A 15,082-nucleotide genomic window follows, 5' to 3' on the forward strand; every position below is an offset into this window, starting at 1 on the left:
TTAAGAACCTTTTCTAGGTGTAGTGGTCTAAACAAAGGACTTGTGGCGTTCTGGGGAATGTACTGATTTTCTCTTTTCCTCTGTTGTCCCCAGCACAACAAGCTCTGAGGTAAGATTTTTGGAAGCTATGAAAATAGAAAGTTCTTTGGCATTGGTCAAAGCGGGATTAAAATATTGTCTCTTTTTGGGAGCTCTGGGCCTCAGGAAAGAAACCAAGAGTTGCCCGACTCTATCTAGCCTCTCCTTATTTGCCCATTCTAGTTCGTCTCTCAACAAGTCCTGCCAACTTCACCATCTGAACGGTTCTTCCGATCTCTGCTTACCTTTTAAAACATCTATATTTCATCTCTCTTTCTCTTCCTACCTATCTATCTTTTATCTATCTATCTATCTATCTATCTATCTATCTATCTATCTATCTATCTATCTATCTATCTATCTATTTGCAGGTCAAAAGACATTTTGTAGAAGTCAGTTCCCCTAAAATAGCACCATATCCTGAGCACCAAGTGTACAATATAATGAATCTGTGGGGGGCATTTTACATTCAAACTTTAATAAATCATTTGGGGCTAATTTAACTTCTCAACATCTCAGTTTCCTCATCTGTGATATGGTAATTCAAAAGTTTTGAATTGTTCCCCTGATTCAGTGAAATCATCCCTAAGGGGTTGCTATCATCCCTGGCCCAGCAAGGAGCTCACAAATATTCTCTTGTTTATCATTGCCTTCTTGCTCCAGGCCATTGTCATCTACACCTCTGTACTGACCAATACCCCCTGCTAGCCTGCAGACCCATGACCATCCCTCCAGCATCTTCTGCTTGACTTCTTTCCTTTACTTTTTCTCATCTAATTGATGCATTATGCTATAATCAAAGCCTTTTTTTTCCAAAATTATGCCGGATTAATATGATTTCTAGATTAGAAACCCTAATACAATACTCCATTCTGGAGTTGTCTATAGATAAAGCATGGGCTCCCTGGCTTTGTAGAAATGACTCTCATTTACTAGGGCCAGGGAGTATTGCCCTCTGTCCCACCATGCTACTGCCTCAGAGTGCTTTAGTAAAGGTTGCAAGGGACCTGGGATTTGAACTCAGCATCTGTACTATTCACCCACATCTCCTTAGCAGATCTGATCACATAACTGACACTAGTAAAAGAGGTGTGGGGTAAGCAGGAGAGGAAGGGTGCCTGAGGTGAGATAGAGCAGGAAGAAGGGTGAGCTCACATGAGCTGAGCTAACTAGCCTGGGAAGTGCTCCCACTGTGGCTGGGGCTTTCAGATGCTGGAGGGTGAGGGAAAACAAAATTGAAGTTAACATGGAAGGAAATTCAGGATTGTCTGGGTAGACAGAATAAAGTTCAAGCCTGGGTGCAAAAATATACTGCAGATGATGCTCTCCTCTTTCCAAGCACCGCCAAACCCAGAAAGAACTCAGGATTTATTCTAGATTTCAGCTATTATTTAGTGGGGATAAAATGCCATGTTAAGTTTCAAGGCCATCTTTAACTGACTGGGTACTGGAAAAGACTCACTTCTTGATTTCCTCGAAACACAAGGTTTGATTATGAAATAGCTTTGCAGTAAGACTAGTCTAATGCATATCCATTTGATCAGAAACCCCCCACAGACCCCTGATGGACATCAGATCCCAGAGTGAAGATGTAGAAAAGAATCCAACATGGCCCTAAGACTCAAAGCATTGATGTTGTAGTCAGGGGAATGTCCCACACATCGTGACAACATTGGGTTCAAAGTGCTCTGGGGCTTGGTAAAGGGACTATTTGGGGAACGTTCCTTGTGCTGCCTAAGCAAGGTTCTAAGAAAGCAGTTTGTCAGTTTGCACTAAAGGGATGACTTTGGCTTGTTTCAAAGGATTAAACTGAATTCTTTCCTTTCTTATTGTAGTTTCAGAACAGTATGTTATCACTTGATATTTTGGAGCATTTAGATATGTTAGGTATAATAGCTGTTGGCAAAATCCTTGCTTTGAGGAATTTAAGGTGTAGTTCCATATCCTCATGGGAATTTTCTCACCTGCAGACCAGCCATGATATCATTGCTTGTAATGACGTCATAGCTGAAGAGTCTGATGGTCGTCAGGTGGTATGAAAAGAAGAACACATTTCCTGGGACTGTTCTAGGGATCCAGTGTAATGAGTAATAGGACAGTATATTGGAAGGCCAACTACACCCTCTACCAGACATACATGGCTCTGTCCAAGTTCGCTAAGCACACTGTGCTTCAGTTGCTTCTTTTGTCCAGTGAGGACAATATTACCTTGCCTAGCTGGTAAACGGTAGTTACTGGTCTCAAGCCTCCCGTTCCCATACCATATGGGCCCTCCCTCATCCTGTTTCCCCATCTGTGAACAGGACAGGATGGAGAGGCTCTGTTAAGAGAAAAAAAAAGGAAAGAATATTCTCTAAGGCCTGTTTAGCTTTGACATCCCATGCATAAAACAACAGCCAGATTGGACTATTGCTTAATTCCATCCAAACTGCCAGATAGGCATTTGAATAAGTAATCTAATATATACATTTTTATTCTATTCAATATTCAGGTCGACTCCTGGTTGGAATGAGTATTCAGAATGATGATTGCTTAGAAACATACCATTCCAAATATGAATGAGAATGTTTTTTCAATACTCAGTTCGGCAAGGATGAGAAGGCATGAGATTAGGTTCTGCAAATAATCATATCTTTTACATCTTGGATGCTTATACACACACTTATTACATGCCTTTCCTCATAACCTTGACTATGTAAATCATTGAACTCCTGGGGGCCTGAGGATACTTCCCAAGTTAAAGCAATTTCCACATAAACATATAAAAGGAGGGCAAAAAGATATGACCTCTTATCCTGGATGGAGGCCGAGTTACAACAGTCACTCTCTCCACAGGGCAGGGGTTTGGCCACCTCACTCCCTAGCAGAGACACAGAACTCACTACTTCAAAGCAGCTGATCCCAATAGTATAGGCAACATTAACTGAGGTGTATATGTGTGCGTGTGTGTGTGTGTGTGTGTGTGTGCATGTGTCTATATGTGAGCATGTGTTGCCGGGCAGTGCTCAGCACTGCAATAGCACTATTTCTGGTGTTCCTACACCAATTCTGGTTCCGAATTCTGTTTCTTTGGCTTGCAGAAGTCAGGTGTGGTGTCACATGCAGATGATCCCAGAACCAAGGAGACTAGACAACAGGATCACAAATTTAAGACCAGCCTAGGTTGCACACTGTGATGGTCTGAAAGAAAATGGCCCCCAAAGAGAGTAGCACTCTTAGGAGATGTGGTCTTGTTGCAGTAGGTGTGGCCTTATTGGAGGGAATGTGTCATTGTGGGGGTGGACTTTGAGATGTCCTGTGCTCAAGTTACACCAGTGTCACAGTTCACTTCCTGTGGCCTGTGGATCAAGATATAGAGCTCAGCTCGTTCCCCAGCACCATGTCTGCCTGCATGCCACCATGTTTTCCCACCATGATGATAATGGACTAAACTTCTGAAACTGTAAGCCAGCCACCCCAATTAAATGTTTTCCTTTATAAAAGTTGTTGTGGTCATGGTGTCTCTTCATAGCAATAGAAACCCCAACTAAGACACACACCAAGACCTTTGTCTTTAAAAAAAAATTCCTTTGGGGATTGAAGGCAAGATCTCTACCCTTTTCAAGTCTGCCTTTCTACAGAGCAGAACTCTAAGCCCTTCAATCATTTTATTTTTTTCCATGTTTAATTATTTTTGGTCCCAGCACAGGACTTTTCCTGGAGGTGGCGGGGGGAACCCCAAGAAAAAGAGTAATCTTCAAGTTCTCTGGTCAGTCATGCTTTTCTCTGGTCTCTGTTGCCATTTGGTGGGAGGAAAGAAGCTTCCAAAGTTCCCGAGGCAGAGTAACTGCCTGTGAGGATGTGTGCTTTGGGGCTGACCAGTCCCGGCAGCAATCCGCTATTCCCCCCTGCTTGGCCCCCAAGGGACAGCTATTCCTATAGAGCCAACACTCATATTTTCCTTATTTCCAGCCAAGTCACTTTTAGATGTTCCCTGTACAGATGTGCCGGATTCTTGCACACATCTGCATATCAGAGGGACAAGGGAAGTTGCTTGGCAAGAGAATCTGGCTCTGCAGGAGTGCTTCACTGGCAGACCATGAATTGTGAACAGATCTTTCCCTATACTGTTATTTGCTAAAGAACTCAGCCAGAGGTTAGACTGGACAGGGATGCTGAAGGCAGAGAAAACTGCAACATCTTAGCTTCCTTTGGGACTGGGAGAGTCTTGGGACAGTCAATTAATTGAAGGGAAGAAAAGGAACATGAATTCATTTACCTATTTATGTAAGAGTAGCCCCAGACTGTGTTTATAGAGGGTTTGCTTTGTGCCAACATATGAATATTAAAGATGAGAACCTGTTTCATATTCAAGGTTTGTCATTTTTAAAACCTGATACCTACTTTAGGTAAACCCTTTAACCTCATTTGGTATCAGTTTTCACATCTGTGAAATGGAATGACAATGGTGCCCACTGCACAGGGATGGGAGCATTGAGATAAGAAGTACCTTAAAGCACCCAGCGGAATCATGGTGAGCACTCAGTGAGCATCAGTCCATCTTCAGCACTCTGCTTTACTGTGTTCGGGCATCGTGAGAACTTGAATATTTTCTCACATTATTACTTCAGCTTTGCAGTCAATTAAACTGAAGTACTAAGCTCAGATTTAGGATATTCCCTAAGACCATGGGTTTATACAAGAGCTTTCAGATCTTTCCGAGTCAGGAAAAGTCAGAAATAAATGCTGTTCATAGGATAGGCCAGATTTGGACAGTACCACAGTCCCGTCGGAAAGGAGACTTAAGCCTATATATGTACAATTTAGGAGATAGATAGATAGATAGATAGATAGATAGATAGATAGATAGATAGATAGATAGATAGATAGAGTGAGTGAGTGAGTGAGTGAGTGAGTGAGACTTTGTTAAGAGAGTCTGAGATCACAACAGGGAGAATGTGCTGGAGTTTCAGATTTAGTGGATGAAGCATAAAAGAGAACATCAGAGTGAGTTGTAAGGCAGGGGATCAGAACGGGAAGAAAACGATGGTACCACAGCCAGGAAGTCACTACGAAAGCGAACCAGAGTTAGCACGCCAGAGCTGGCTGCCATGACTAGGTACTTTCCACCACTGGACCTGTGGAGAGAGGGAGCAGTGCCTAGGGCACAGGGATGAGGTGGGGGCTGAGCTCTCCTTTAACAGCAGTGCTTCTCACCATGTGGGTCATGACTCCTTAGAAAGTCTAACGACCCTTGCACATGGGGTCACCCAAGACCATAAAAAAACACAGATATTTTCACCACAATTCATAACAGTAGCAAAATTACAGTTTTGAAGTGGCAGGGAAACTAATTTTATGGTTGTGAATGAGGAATATGAGGAAGTGTGTTAAAGGGTCACAGCGTTAGGAAGGGTTGAGAACGATTGTTTTAGAAGGTCTGGAAACATAGATGATAATAAATTCACACAGAAAAACATCCACACTCATGACCTGCAAATGATTCTAGAAAGAGAAACACAAATCATAGCATTTCTCCTTTCAAAATTGGGTTCAAGTTTTAGACTAGGGTATGGGAAACTATTGGGGCGAACCCTTTTCAGTTCATTCATTTACAAGATCCTTAGAAATCAAACTTAACACAAAGAGACAGACGACAACCTTACTTTAGGGGAAAAGGGAGGTGACAGACAGTGGGTATCTGACTCTGAGATATTTTCCTAGAGCAGCCTATGGACTCATGTTAGAACTCCGAGGAAAGAGGCCATTGGTGAACACTACTTCCACAAGGACTACGATACTGTGGACATAAGCGAGGAAGATGAGCATTTGTCCCATTTTAGACAGAAAGAACTACGCTTTTGTGGCTATACTTTTTATTCTGATGCTTTGAAATAAATAGGCGGAGCCCTTGGTTGTACTTTTCCCAGTAGCACTGAGAGCCCAAAGGAGGGCAAAGACACTCTCAGATGTAGAAAGCAGAGCCCCCTCACAAGATGGGTTAAGCAAGAAAGAGGTAATGTGCTAGACACAATGTAGAAATGGACTATATTCTTTGTGAGAGTATATGTGCATCCTTTGTGAGACTGTCCGCCATGCTACTTGAAAACATCCAGAAACATCCGAGTGAGACTGTGAGGAAGGTTAGAATCCTATCATCAGAGAGGGAGGATCATGAGTTCGCTAGTCACAAGCCATTACTGTAAATGAGACTTCCGGAGTGCTCCCAGGTTGGAGTAATCTACAAAAATATCACATACACTTTGCTTGTATGGCTTGTCATTCCCAGAGGTCTGGGATGATTTTTGAAGATAAGTATCCTGAATATTTTCTAATGTCTCCCTCCTTTCACTGCTGACACTTTGCTGGTCAGTAAGCCCTCCTGTTTCTTCTTTTCAAATTCACTTCTTCCCTAGTTCTTGGGACTTTATTCTGGGCTCAGGAGTAAAACAGTCCACTTCTTCAGTAACTAAAGGTTGTAGGAAAATCTGATTCATGCCTGATAATACGTTAAAAATAAGAAATAAGTGAAGCTATTGAATGTAGACTTTTAGTGACCTTATGCTCTGACATCACATATTTGAAGACTGCTTAATATTCTCTTAAAGAATGAATGAACAAACTCACAGCATTTTCTGAGAACTCTGCCATGATGGATACTGGCTTCTGGTGACGTATGATCCCATGTTCAAGGCGACTATGGTATCGGGAGACAAATATATGATGCCTAGCGATACACTGTTGTCTCTACCACCAATGGTGGATAAGCTGAAAGAACAGAATAGTCATTATGTGCAAAGACATGGCTCAGGCCATTTTTTAAATGATTTCTTTACCCTATCCTCTGCTGGAAGATGAACCTAGAGGAAAGGAGGAGGGAATGAACATTCCTCAGCAGCTCCTTTCCAACCCAGTGTGGAGAAAGAGAAGAGCATAGATTTAGTGTGCAATAGACTTGGGTTCTAATTCCAGTTATACCATTTGTTAATTGTGTGACTTCAATCAAGTCACTTAGTCACTAAATCTCAAATTCACATGTACATAGGAAGATAGATTTATGCAGTATATGGAATATTCCTGGATATAAAGCAGGTACTCAGTAAACAAAGGCTATTTTACTCAAAATTTCAGATTTGTAAGTGTTCAACAAATATATGAACTTCCTGTAATAAGCTATGAAAAATTTTGAGTTTATCTATCTAAGTAGCCTAGCCCAACCGTATCAGCTAACACAAAGGGCAGGGAAGTGGCCTTCCCCTGGTCACTCATCTGAGGTCACCAGCACAGATCTGTGCTCTCTGTTCATTTCACTTGTTTCTCTTTTAAACTCCACGTCTCTAATGTGACCTTTGGAGATTCTAGCCTGTAAAAGGCCCAGGCTTTCCCACATGCTGACTGTCTTCTGTGCTTGGGCCCAGTCCCTACATATGGAGCCAGACAGCAATACTTGTAACTGATCCTGCATGGAGGCCTCTCCCTCCTTCCTCTTCTCTCAACTCTAGTTCTCTGGAAAGTATCAAGAGTAAACAAGACCACATGTGGCAGGAGCATTCCTCTCTCTGCCTGTGTTGCCAACAAATGAGGCACGATAGGTGAAGGTCCTATGCTCTGGTTCTCAGCAGACTGGGACAGAGAAATGGGAGGTGGATACTGATGAAGAGAAGCTCAAGTTCTTCAGGTAAGACCAATGCGTGCCATTCATTCAAAGACTAGGGGTTGCTTCTAAGACCATGCTGGCACACAACTTCCTCCTTGTCATTTTCTTCTTCTCCTTCTTCTCCGTCTCCTCTTCCTCCTCCTCCTTCACTGTGCTAGGGATAGAACTCAGGGTCTTGCCCATGCTAGGCAAGTGCTCTGTCACTGAGCTATGCCCTCTCCTACAGCAAATAACTTTTCTAAACTTTTTTTTTTGAGATTTATTATTCATTATGTATGCAGTGTTCTGTCTGTATTCTGCCTGTGGGCCAGAAGAGGGCACCAGGTCTCATTACAGATGGTTGTGAGCCACCATGTGGGTGCTGGGAATTGAATTCAGGACCTCTGGAAGAGCAACTAGTGCTGTTAACCACTGAGCCATCTCTCCAATCCACAAATAACTTTTCTTGGAACTATTTGCAAAGAGAATTGTCCATAGTCACATGTCCCTCTAAACAAAAAATCAGGACCTCAGGTTCAGGTCCCTGAATTCAATCCCTGCACTTCTACAAACTTTATTTGGTCTTATACAGTAGCTTCCTATTCCCAACTCTGGGTTTTGGCCTTGAAGATCTAAGAGATAGGAGCCCCATCTGTGCCGCCTTTCCAGACTTTTTGGGTTGTTTCTTCTTTCCCTGATAATTTTACCCAACTGCAGCACAATTAATAAAACACAGAGACAGAAATTGGGGTGCAACCTGAAGGTCAGGAAAGCAAAATAGCTACCCACAGGATCTTTCCTCTACCTCAGTCCGAAATGGCGATCCTGCCTCTAGGAATTTCAGAATGAGACTGTCTGAGAGCTGTCTCCTCCCATTAAAGACATGCATGATCACCACTCGGTTTCTATGGCAAACTAGTGTGGCTACTGGGATTGAAGGTGTGAGTCACCACTGCCTGGTCTGTAAGGCTGATCAGGGTGGCTGTTTTACTCTCTGATCTTCAGGTAAGCTTTGCATATTACAATACAAATGAAATATCACTACACCTAATTTGCCAGTGAGGTTTTGAGATTTGTTTTTGACCCTTTTCTCTGCTGTTTTCTTTGGTATCTCTCATTCTGACTTAAGTCGTTGTCTTGGTTCTGCCCCCATTTCAATTCCTCTGGCTTCTGACTGAGACTCAGTTTCTCCAGTAGAGTGATTTGGGGGCTTATCTAGAAAAGGTACACTTGGTTACATCACATAGAGCATGAGGATTGGAAAAGGCCTGATTTTCTGGCTTTTGGATTCTAGAGTAGTTATCACAGTAGTGCCCAAGGCATGGTTATCTCTGATCAGAGTCAAGCAGATATCAAAAAGGCCTGTGATTTGAAAAAAAAAAAAAGGGTACGCCAACAAAGTCTCACATAGGAATTGGGTAACTGTGGGGAAAAAGAAGGATTTCATGGAAAGGCAAATCCACACAGGTCCTTTGGAAGTCAAGGAATGTTATATGACACATGTAATAATTTCCAGTCTTCTTGTATGGATAGAGCTTATATATGATACAGTGCCTTTGGGGGGCATCATCAGGGTGGAAGTCACCATATAAGTCAAAAGCATATTTTCTAAGGCTAAGAGTTACTCAGTGGAAGACACAGAGCTGGGGTTGGAAAAACATCTGAGGTCTTAGCTACAGACATATGTGTTGTTATGAGGGAGGGGATAAGGACTCTTTTGAATAGACACTTTGGTTGGCTATGGGTCATAAAGAATAGGAGAAGTAGATTAGAAACCTCATCCTGATTTAGACTAAGAACTCTAGATCAGAACCTACGCCCCACCTCCCCACCCCTGCCAATTATACTGCACTGTCTGGACAAAGTCAGCAGTTTCTTCGTTTACGCATCCATCAAGCTCTCTCTGAGCTTGCTCCGTGCTAGATCCTGGGATAAACACAAGAGAAACAGAAATGAATTAGAGAACATTTCTGGCCTTGAGTACTTTGGTTTCCTGGGGGTGAAACATTTATGTAAGTCCACAGAGAGCAGTGATGGACCAGACGCTAAGAGGGCTGGAGAGACACTGCGGAGTCGCCTCACCTGGAGCAGAGGTGGGGTGGGGTGGGGGGCAGGACGGCAGCAGCGTGTACTAGAGAAAGTTTTAAGGGAAGTAGCTTCTGCAGAGGGGGAAAAGCAAGCAAGTAAAGGAAATACTGTTGAGAGTGAGAGAGAGATAGAAACGCTTAGGACATGAACCAGCAGTAAACACCAAATACCTTCTGTCCATGAGAAGAGCTCAGTAATGGGAAAGCCATGCTGGTTGTTCTTAGATATCCAGGTTAGCAAAACCAACAACAGAGAGGCTTGGACTGTCTGCTGAAGTTCAAGAGTAGAGACTCCAGGCTGCAAGGAGGAGGCTGGCCCTGCCTAAGGGGAGTGTCAGCATAGCCGAAAGACACTCCGCAGATTACCTTAACCATGTCTACAAGCCGGCAATCTGGCTTCTGAGGCCCTGCACTATGTTTGGGCTCGGTGTTCCAGCTAAGAGAATGGTTTTTCTCTGCTCCTCGTGGGTCAGACATTGCACATTTCTTGGCAGGAGCCTGGTGGGAAAACCTAAGTGACTCTTCAGACAGAAGCAGGTGAGAGATCCCAGCACGAATTTCTGCCCTGCCTTGTGAGGCTCCTTTGTCTCTTATGAGGGTATTCAGGCCAGCTTTCTCTTGGAGCCAAGCTCAGGGGACAGCCTTGGGGAAGTGAGGGCACTGAGGAGTAGCACTGTTTCTAGACCATCTGAGCCTCACTAGTTAAGTCTTTGAGAATCCTCATTTTATAGTTTGGCTCATTCCTGTAGTGTTTTGCAGTGGGTCTTAGCGATAAAGTCCTGAATAATATCATTTACTTGATGTGGGATTCCTCTCTGTATGCTGTGAATATGTTTTATTACCATAGGTTAATGAATCAAGCTGTTTCAGCCAATGGTTTAACAGAGCTAAGTCAAGTGGGTAATCTAAACAGAGCTTTAGAGAGAAAGTAGGAGGAGGCAAGGAGATGCCATTTAGCTGCCAAAGGAGTAACAGCCTGGCATCAGTAAGTCACATCCTAGTGACAATACACAGATTAATAGAAATGTTTTAATTTAAGATGTAAGAGATAGCTAGAAAGGCACCTAAGATATTGGCCAAACAGTGTTGTAATTAATATAGCTTTTGTGTGATTATCTGGGTCTGGGCAGCTGGAAAAGAAAGCACAGTCTCCATTTACACTTACTAACACACTTACTAACTTCTGTCTTGTGAATGTGTTTGCCTCAGAAGTTGTCAGGGAGAGTCACTGAGATGAGGGTAGAGCTGGTGTTTTGAGTACTGCCCTGTCTATTTCTGGGCTCTACCCTTCAGGTTTTTCTGCTGTGACTCCAGGTGCTATTTTAATGGTGATTTTTTTTTTTCAAATAGTCTGCTAGAGTATTTGACCTCTTGTCAATCATAAACCCCACTTTCATCTCTTGAAGACCAAGGATCTTGAATCCCAGACAGTCAAACAAGGGGGCAGTTTACCATGATAATGGCAATGATGGCCATTTATAGAGCACTGTGGTATTCTGGAAAGAACTTGGACAGGAATCAGGTGGAACTAATATTGAACGTGTGCAAAGCTTGCTAGCTGAGTGACTTTTAATAAATCACCCTCAGTTTCCTCATCTATAAAAGAAGAGATAATAATTATTTCCAGAAAAGACTTTTGCTAGATATAAATTTTTCTTACTACTTTAAAGGTTGAACCGCAAGATATTTTCATCTCTGGACTCCAGTTACCTATAGAGCATATGGTGCACAGTCAGTAGACAGCAAATGATAACAGTTGGTAATATTTGTTGGAGAAAGAACATTCAGTCAGATCAAGAAGGAAAAAGAAAAAGATCATCTTATTCTTTGCATCTAGAGATCAGAGAGGGAGACGGGTTAAGAGTTCAAGGCACTTCTAATTACACTAATGTTATTAGCTGTTAATCATCTGCCTGTTGCTATCCTCTCAGCTCAGAGGCAGATATACTCTCTCTCTCTCTCTGAAAGCAAGTTCTGGTTTTCTAAAGCATCTTTAATGTAATTAATATATTTCATTACCTTTGTTCTGGTGTTAGTGCCTCTAAAATATATTGACAGATTTGAGCAACTTTCTAAGGAAGTGCTCTGTGTGTGTGTGTGTGTGTGTATGTGTGTGTGTGTACATGTGCATGCTTGTGCATGTGCTCATGAGAGTGTTTTTGCCTATGTTCACAAATGGATAGAGTGGGGGGCAGGGATTTGAGAGAAAAAAAACCACAAAGAGTGGGAGAGAGAGAAAAAGAGACACATAGGCAGATGAGAAAGACAGTCACTGAGCACAAACATAGTGAAAGATGTGGTCAGTTCTTTTGATTCATAGAATTTTCTAGAGGGAGTTACAGTTAAATGCCTGTGTCAATTAGATCAGAGGAAGTCTGTATTTAGTTGGAGCAAGAAATCAGCCTCTGCATGGCTGTTCTTTGGATGGGAAATTACAATTTAAATATCTTGATCAAATCTAGGTCCATCCCTTTATGATGAAATAACCAGATTTCAATTTGTCAAGACAACCTAAAAGTTATGAAGGGCATTTGTGGGAATGAGTTAAAGATTAAATGTCTCTTGCATGGGGCACTGGGAGTTGAAATATCTTTTAACCAGATGACCACTCAGGCAAGAAACTGGTCATGCATCTGACCTGAAGAAAGGAAGGAAATGTGTCCCCATGACCTCAGAATTCACAGTTGGCATTCATTCTCTTAGATTATAGGAGCTCATCTTTCTCAAAATCTGTAATCAATATGCTGGAAAGTTCTGGTACCTGTGAACTCGTGTAGGAATCTTGGGAGGTACTTCTTTATGTGTGTGAACATTTCTTCAATAAATACAAAAGCATCGGCTGTGTGCCCAGCATAGGGATCAGGAGGATCCAGCTTTAATGCAAAGTTTCACAAGACAGTGAGGGAATAGACACTAGAGCAGCATATATGTGCTCTGATAAGCTATGTGCTTGTGCATGTCCAAGGGCAGAGTTTAGAGGCTGGCCTCACATGTAGACAAAAGAAAGGAGAATTCGCAAGACCAACAAATGTGAGGGAAATCAAGATTAAGGGGTCAACATGTGCAAAAGCCAGGAAATAAGAGAATGTAGTCTATTCTAGGAGCTGTAGGGGACTTGAGAACAGAGTGAGCACAGAGAAGTCACAGACATGAGGGAGAAAAGAAGGTTGGATGCATGGTTGTCCTGGTGCTTTATGAGTACCACAGGGAGTATATCTCTCTCACAATGGACAGGAATGCTACTAATCTCTGCTTCTAGGTGCTTCTAATCATCCAAGTAGTGTTATATTAAGTTTAGGCTTCTAGTAAGTTGTTTTGACTAGCATCTAGATTGAATGAAATGATGGGTATAAAGAACTTCAAACACTCTAGTCACACCATGAAGTCAGAAGACCCAGTTCATCCCCAGTTCATCCCCTAGCTTTGACACTTAAGACTCCAGGATAAACTTGAACATACCCAATTACCCTGAGATTGAGTTTCTTCATGGCTCTAGTGGATATGATCATGCAAAAGATTCAGGAAGAGGATCTTTTGTTGTTCTGCTTATAGGTGAAAGGGGAGACCTGGGCTTACACATTTTGCGTATCTCTGGATTAAGTTGTTCCCATCCCCACATTGATGGGCTCAGGTTATCCCAGTAGCTTTGGTTAGCTCAACTGACCAAACAGGGGTCTGGCTCTGGTCTTCTCCATGTCTAGCTCCAATTGTCACAGTAGCTTAACAACCAGATGCCCAGCCTGGTGCTTCATGGACTTCTTTCCTACACTTTCTGTGAGAGCAAGAACATAGAATGTAGATCCCAGGAACAATTCAGCCTGTGTTTTTTCTCAGTATGTGTTTACATGCAGAGAAACCTTGGTGAAGCATGGGAGTGGCAGAATCAAACCATCAGTACACAGAAGATTAAGACCTCTGCTCTACTCAGAGCCTCAGCGACTCTTTTCTGGATTATTAAAAGCTAGCAAACAGTTAAATTAGCTTCACGTTGGCATTTTCACTTGTGTATGTCATTATATTTATTCTTAATCATTCCCACTCCCATTCACCCTTCTTTATCCCTCCCTCCCCCAATTAGTTTCTATTTTTGTAGCACATGTATTCAGATACCTTTTTTTATTCCCTCTCTATTTATGTTTCTTAGTCTTGTCTTATAGTTTCTTTCTACTTTTTTGTTCTACAGGTGCAAGTATATATGTGCATATACAGCTATAAACTGAAATCTAGACACCATATGTGAGAGAGCATGTGATATTTGTTTTTCTGAGTCTGGCTTATTTCACTTAACATGTGATCTCAGCCGTTAAAGAAGAATAAAATCATGGCATTTGCAAAAAGAAAAAGGATGGAGCTGGAGGTCATTATGCTGAGTGAAATGTGGGCCCTTGATGACTTATTAAGCACCTGAGATCCTGTAGCCACACTAGGAACATTCTGGGGCTTGGGCCAAATTCATATCTGAGAGAAATTTGGAAAGGCCACCATCCTTCAGAAGTAAATGATTTCACCAGCTCTATCTTCCAGCTGTGCAAATTGGTTAATTACAAAGGCTATAATTTGCAATCAATATTATCTCCTTGGCATCTACTTTGCCAAAGGCAAATATTTATGCCCACATTTGAAAAGGGGCACATTGTCCTAATTAGGAGCCATACACGGAACACTGAGCTAAGTGATTCTGAGGGCACTGGTGCCAGGTTTTGTTCTCTTGGTCTGGAAGATTAAGGAGAGAAAGCAAGCAGATGCTAGAATGAGGCAAGGGCCTGATTTTCACAAGAGAAAACCAACTACAGGCATTGATCTCAAATCGAAACACAGAAATCCTTTATGGATCATGGTGACTGCCATAGACATTTTTATAATGGTAAAATTTATTCAGTTAAATATTCAGTAGGAAGAACGGTAAATAAGTTATTATTTACTCAATATAATATTACATATTAATATGGAAAATTCATATGTTGTACTGTTAACTGGAAAATGAATAATAAACAAAAATAAAGTAGCTATTCAACATTTTCCTTAAAATATGCCTACAAATAAGCCTAGGAGAAAACATTATCATTGTGGTCTTTGAGCATTTTTCCCACTGCCCTCAGATGTGGGACTTTGTGTGGACACGGTAAACACTTACCCTGAGCTATATTCCTAACTCCTCCTACTTTTTTTGTAAATGAATATTCTTAATTTTACAAACAAAAATTATCAACAATTCCAGTAGGGGAAATGACTGACTACACTGGCAGCTTTACAGAGTCACTACTCTATGCCCTACAGGAAGGAAGTCGAGTTTGCGTGACTG

The 15,082-nt window shown here is 42.0% G+C and overlaps 1 protein-coding gene and 1 long non-coding RNA gene across 4 annotated transcripts in view; one reads left to right on the plus strand and one right to left on the minus strand.

Annotated features, from left to right (window-relative positions):
- LOC125412531 (BEN domain-containing protein 5) overlaps positions 1 to 15,082 on the minus strand; it is a 1,187,626-nt gene that overhangs the window by 247,304 nt on the left and 925,240 nt on the right. The gene's annotated exons all lie outside the window — the stretch shown is intronic.
- Positions 10,091 to 15,082, plus strand: part of LOC146895139 (uncharacterized) — a 47,791-nt gene continuing 42,799 nt past the window's right edge. The window contains exon 1 of the long non-coding RNA XR_015000885.2: positions 10,091 to 10,317. This is a non-coding gene — a long non-coding RNA (uncharacterized LOC146895139). The remainder of the gene's footprint in view (positions 10,318 to 15,082) is intronic.

Source organism: Myodes glareolus, chromosome 3 (assembly GCF_982192425.1).
Source record: "Myodes glareolus chromosome 3, mMyoGla1.1, whole genome shotgun sequence".
In the NCBI taxonomy this organism is placed as follows: domain Eukaryota; kingdom Metazoa; phylum Chordata; class Mammalia; order Rodentia; family Cricetidae; genus Myodes; species Myodes glareolus.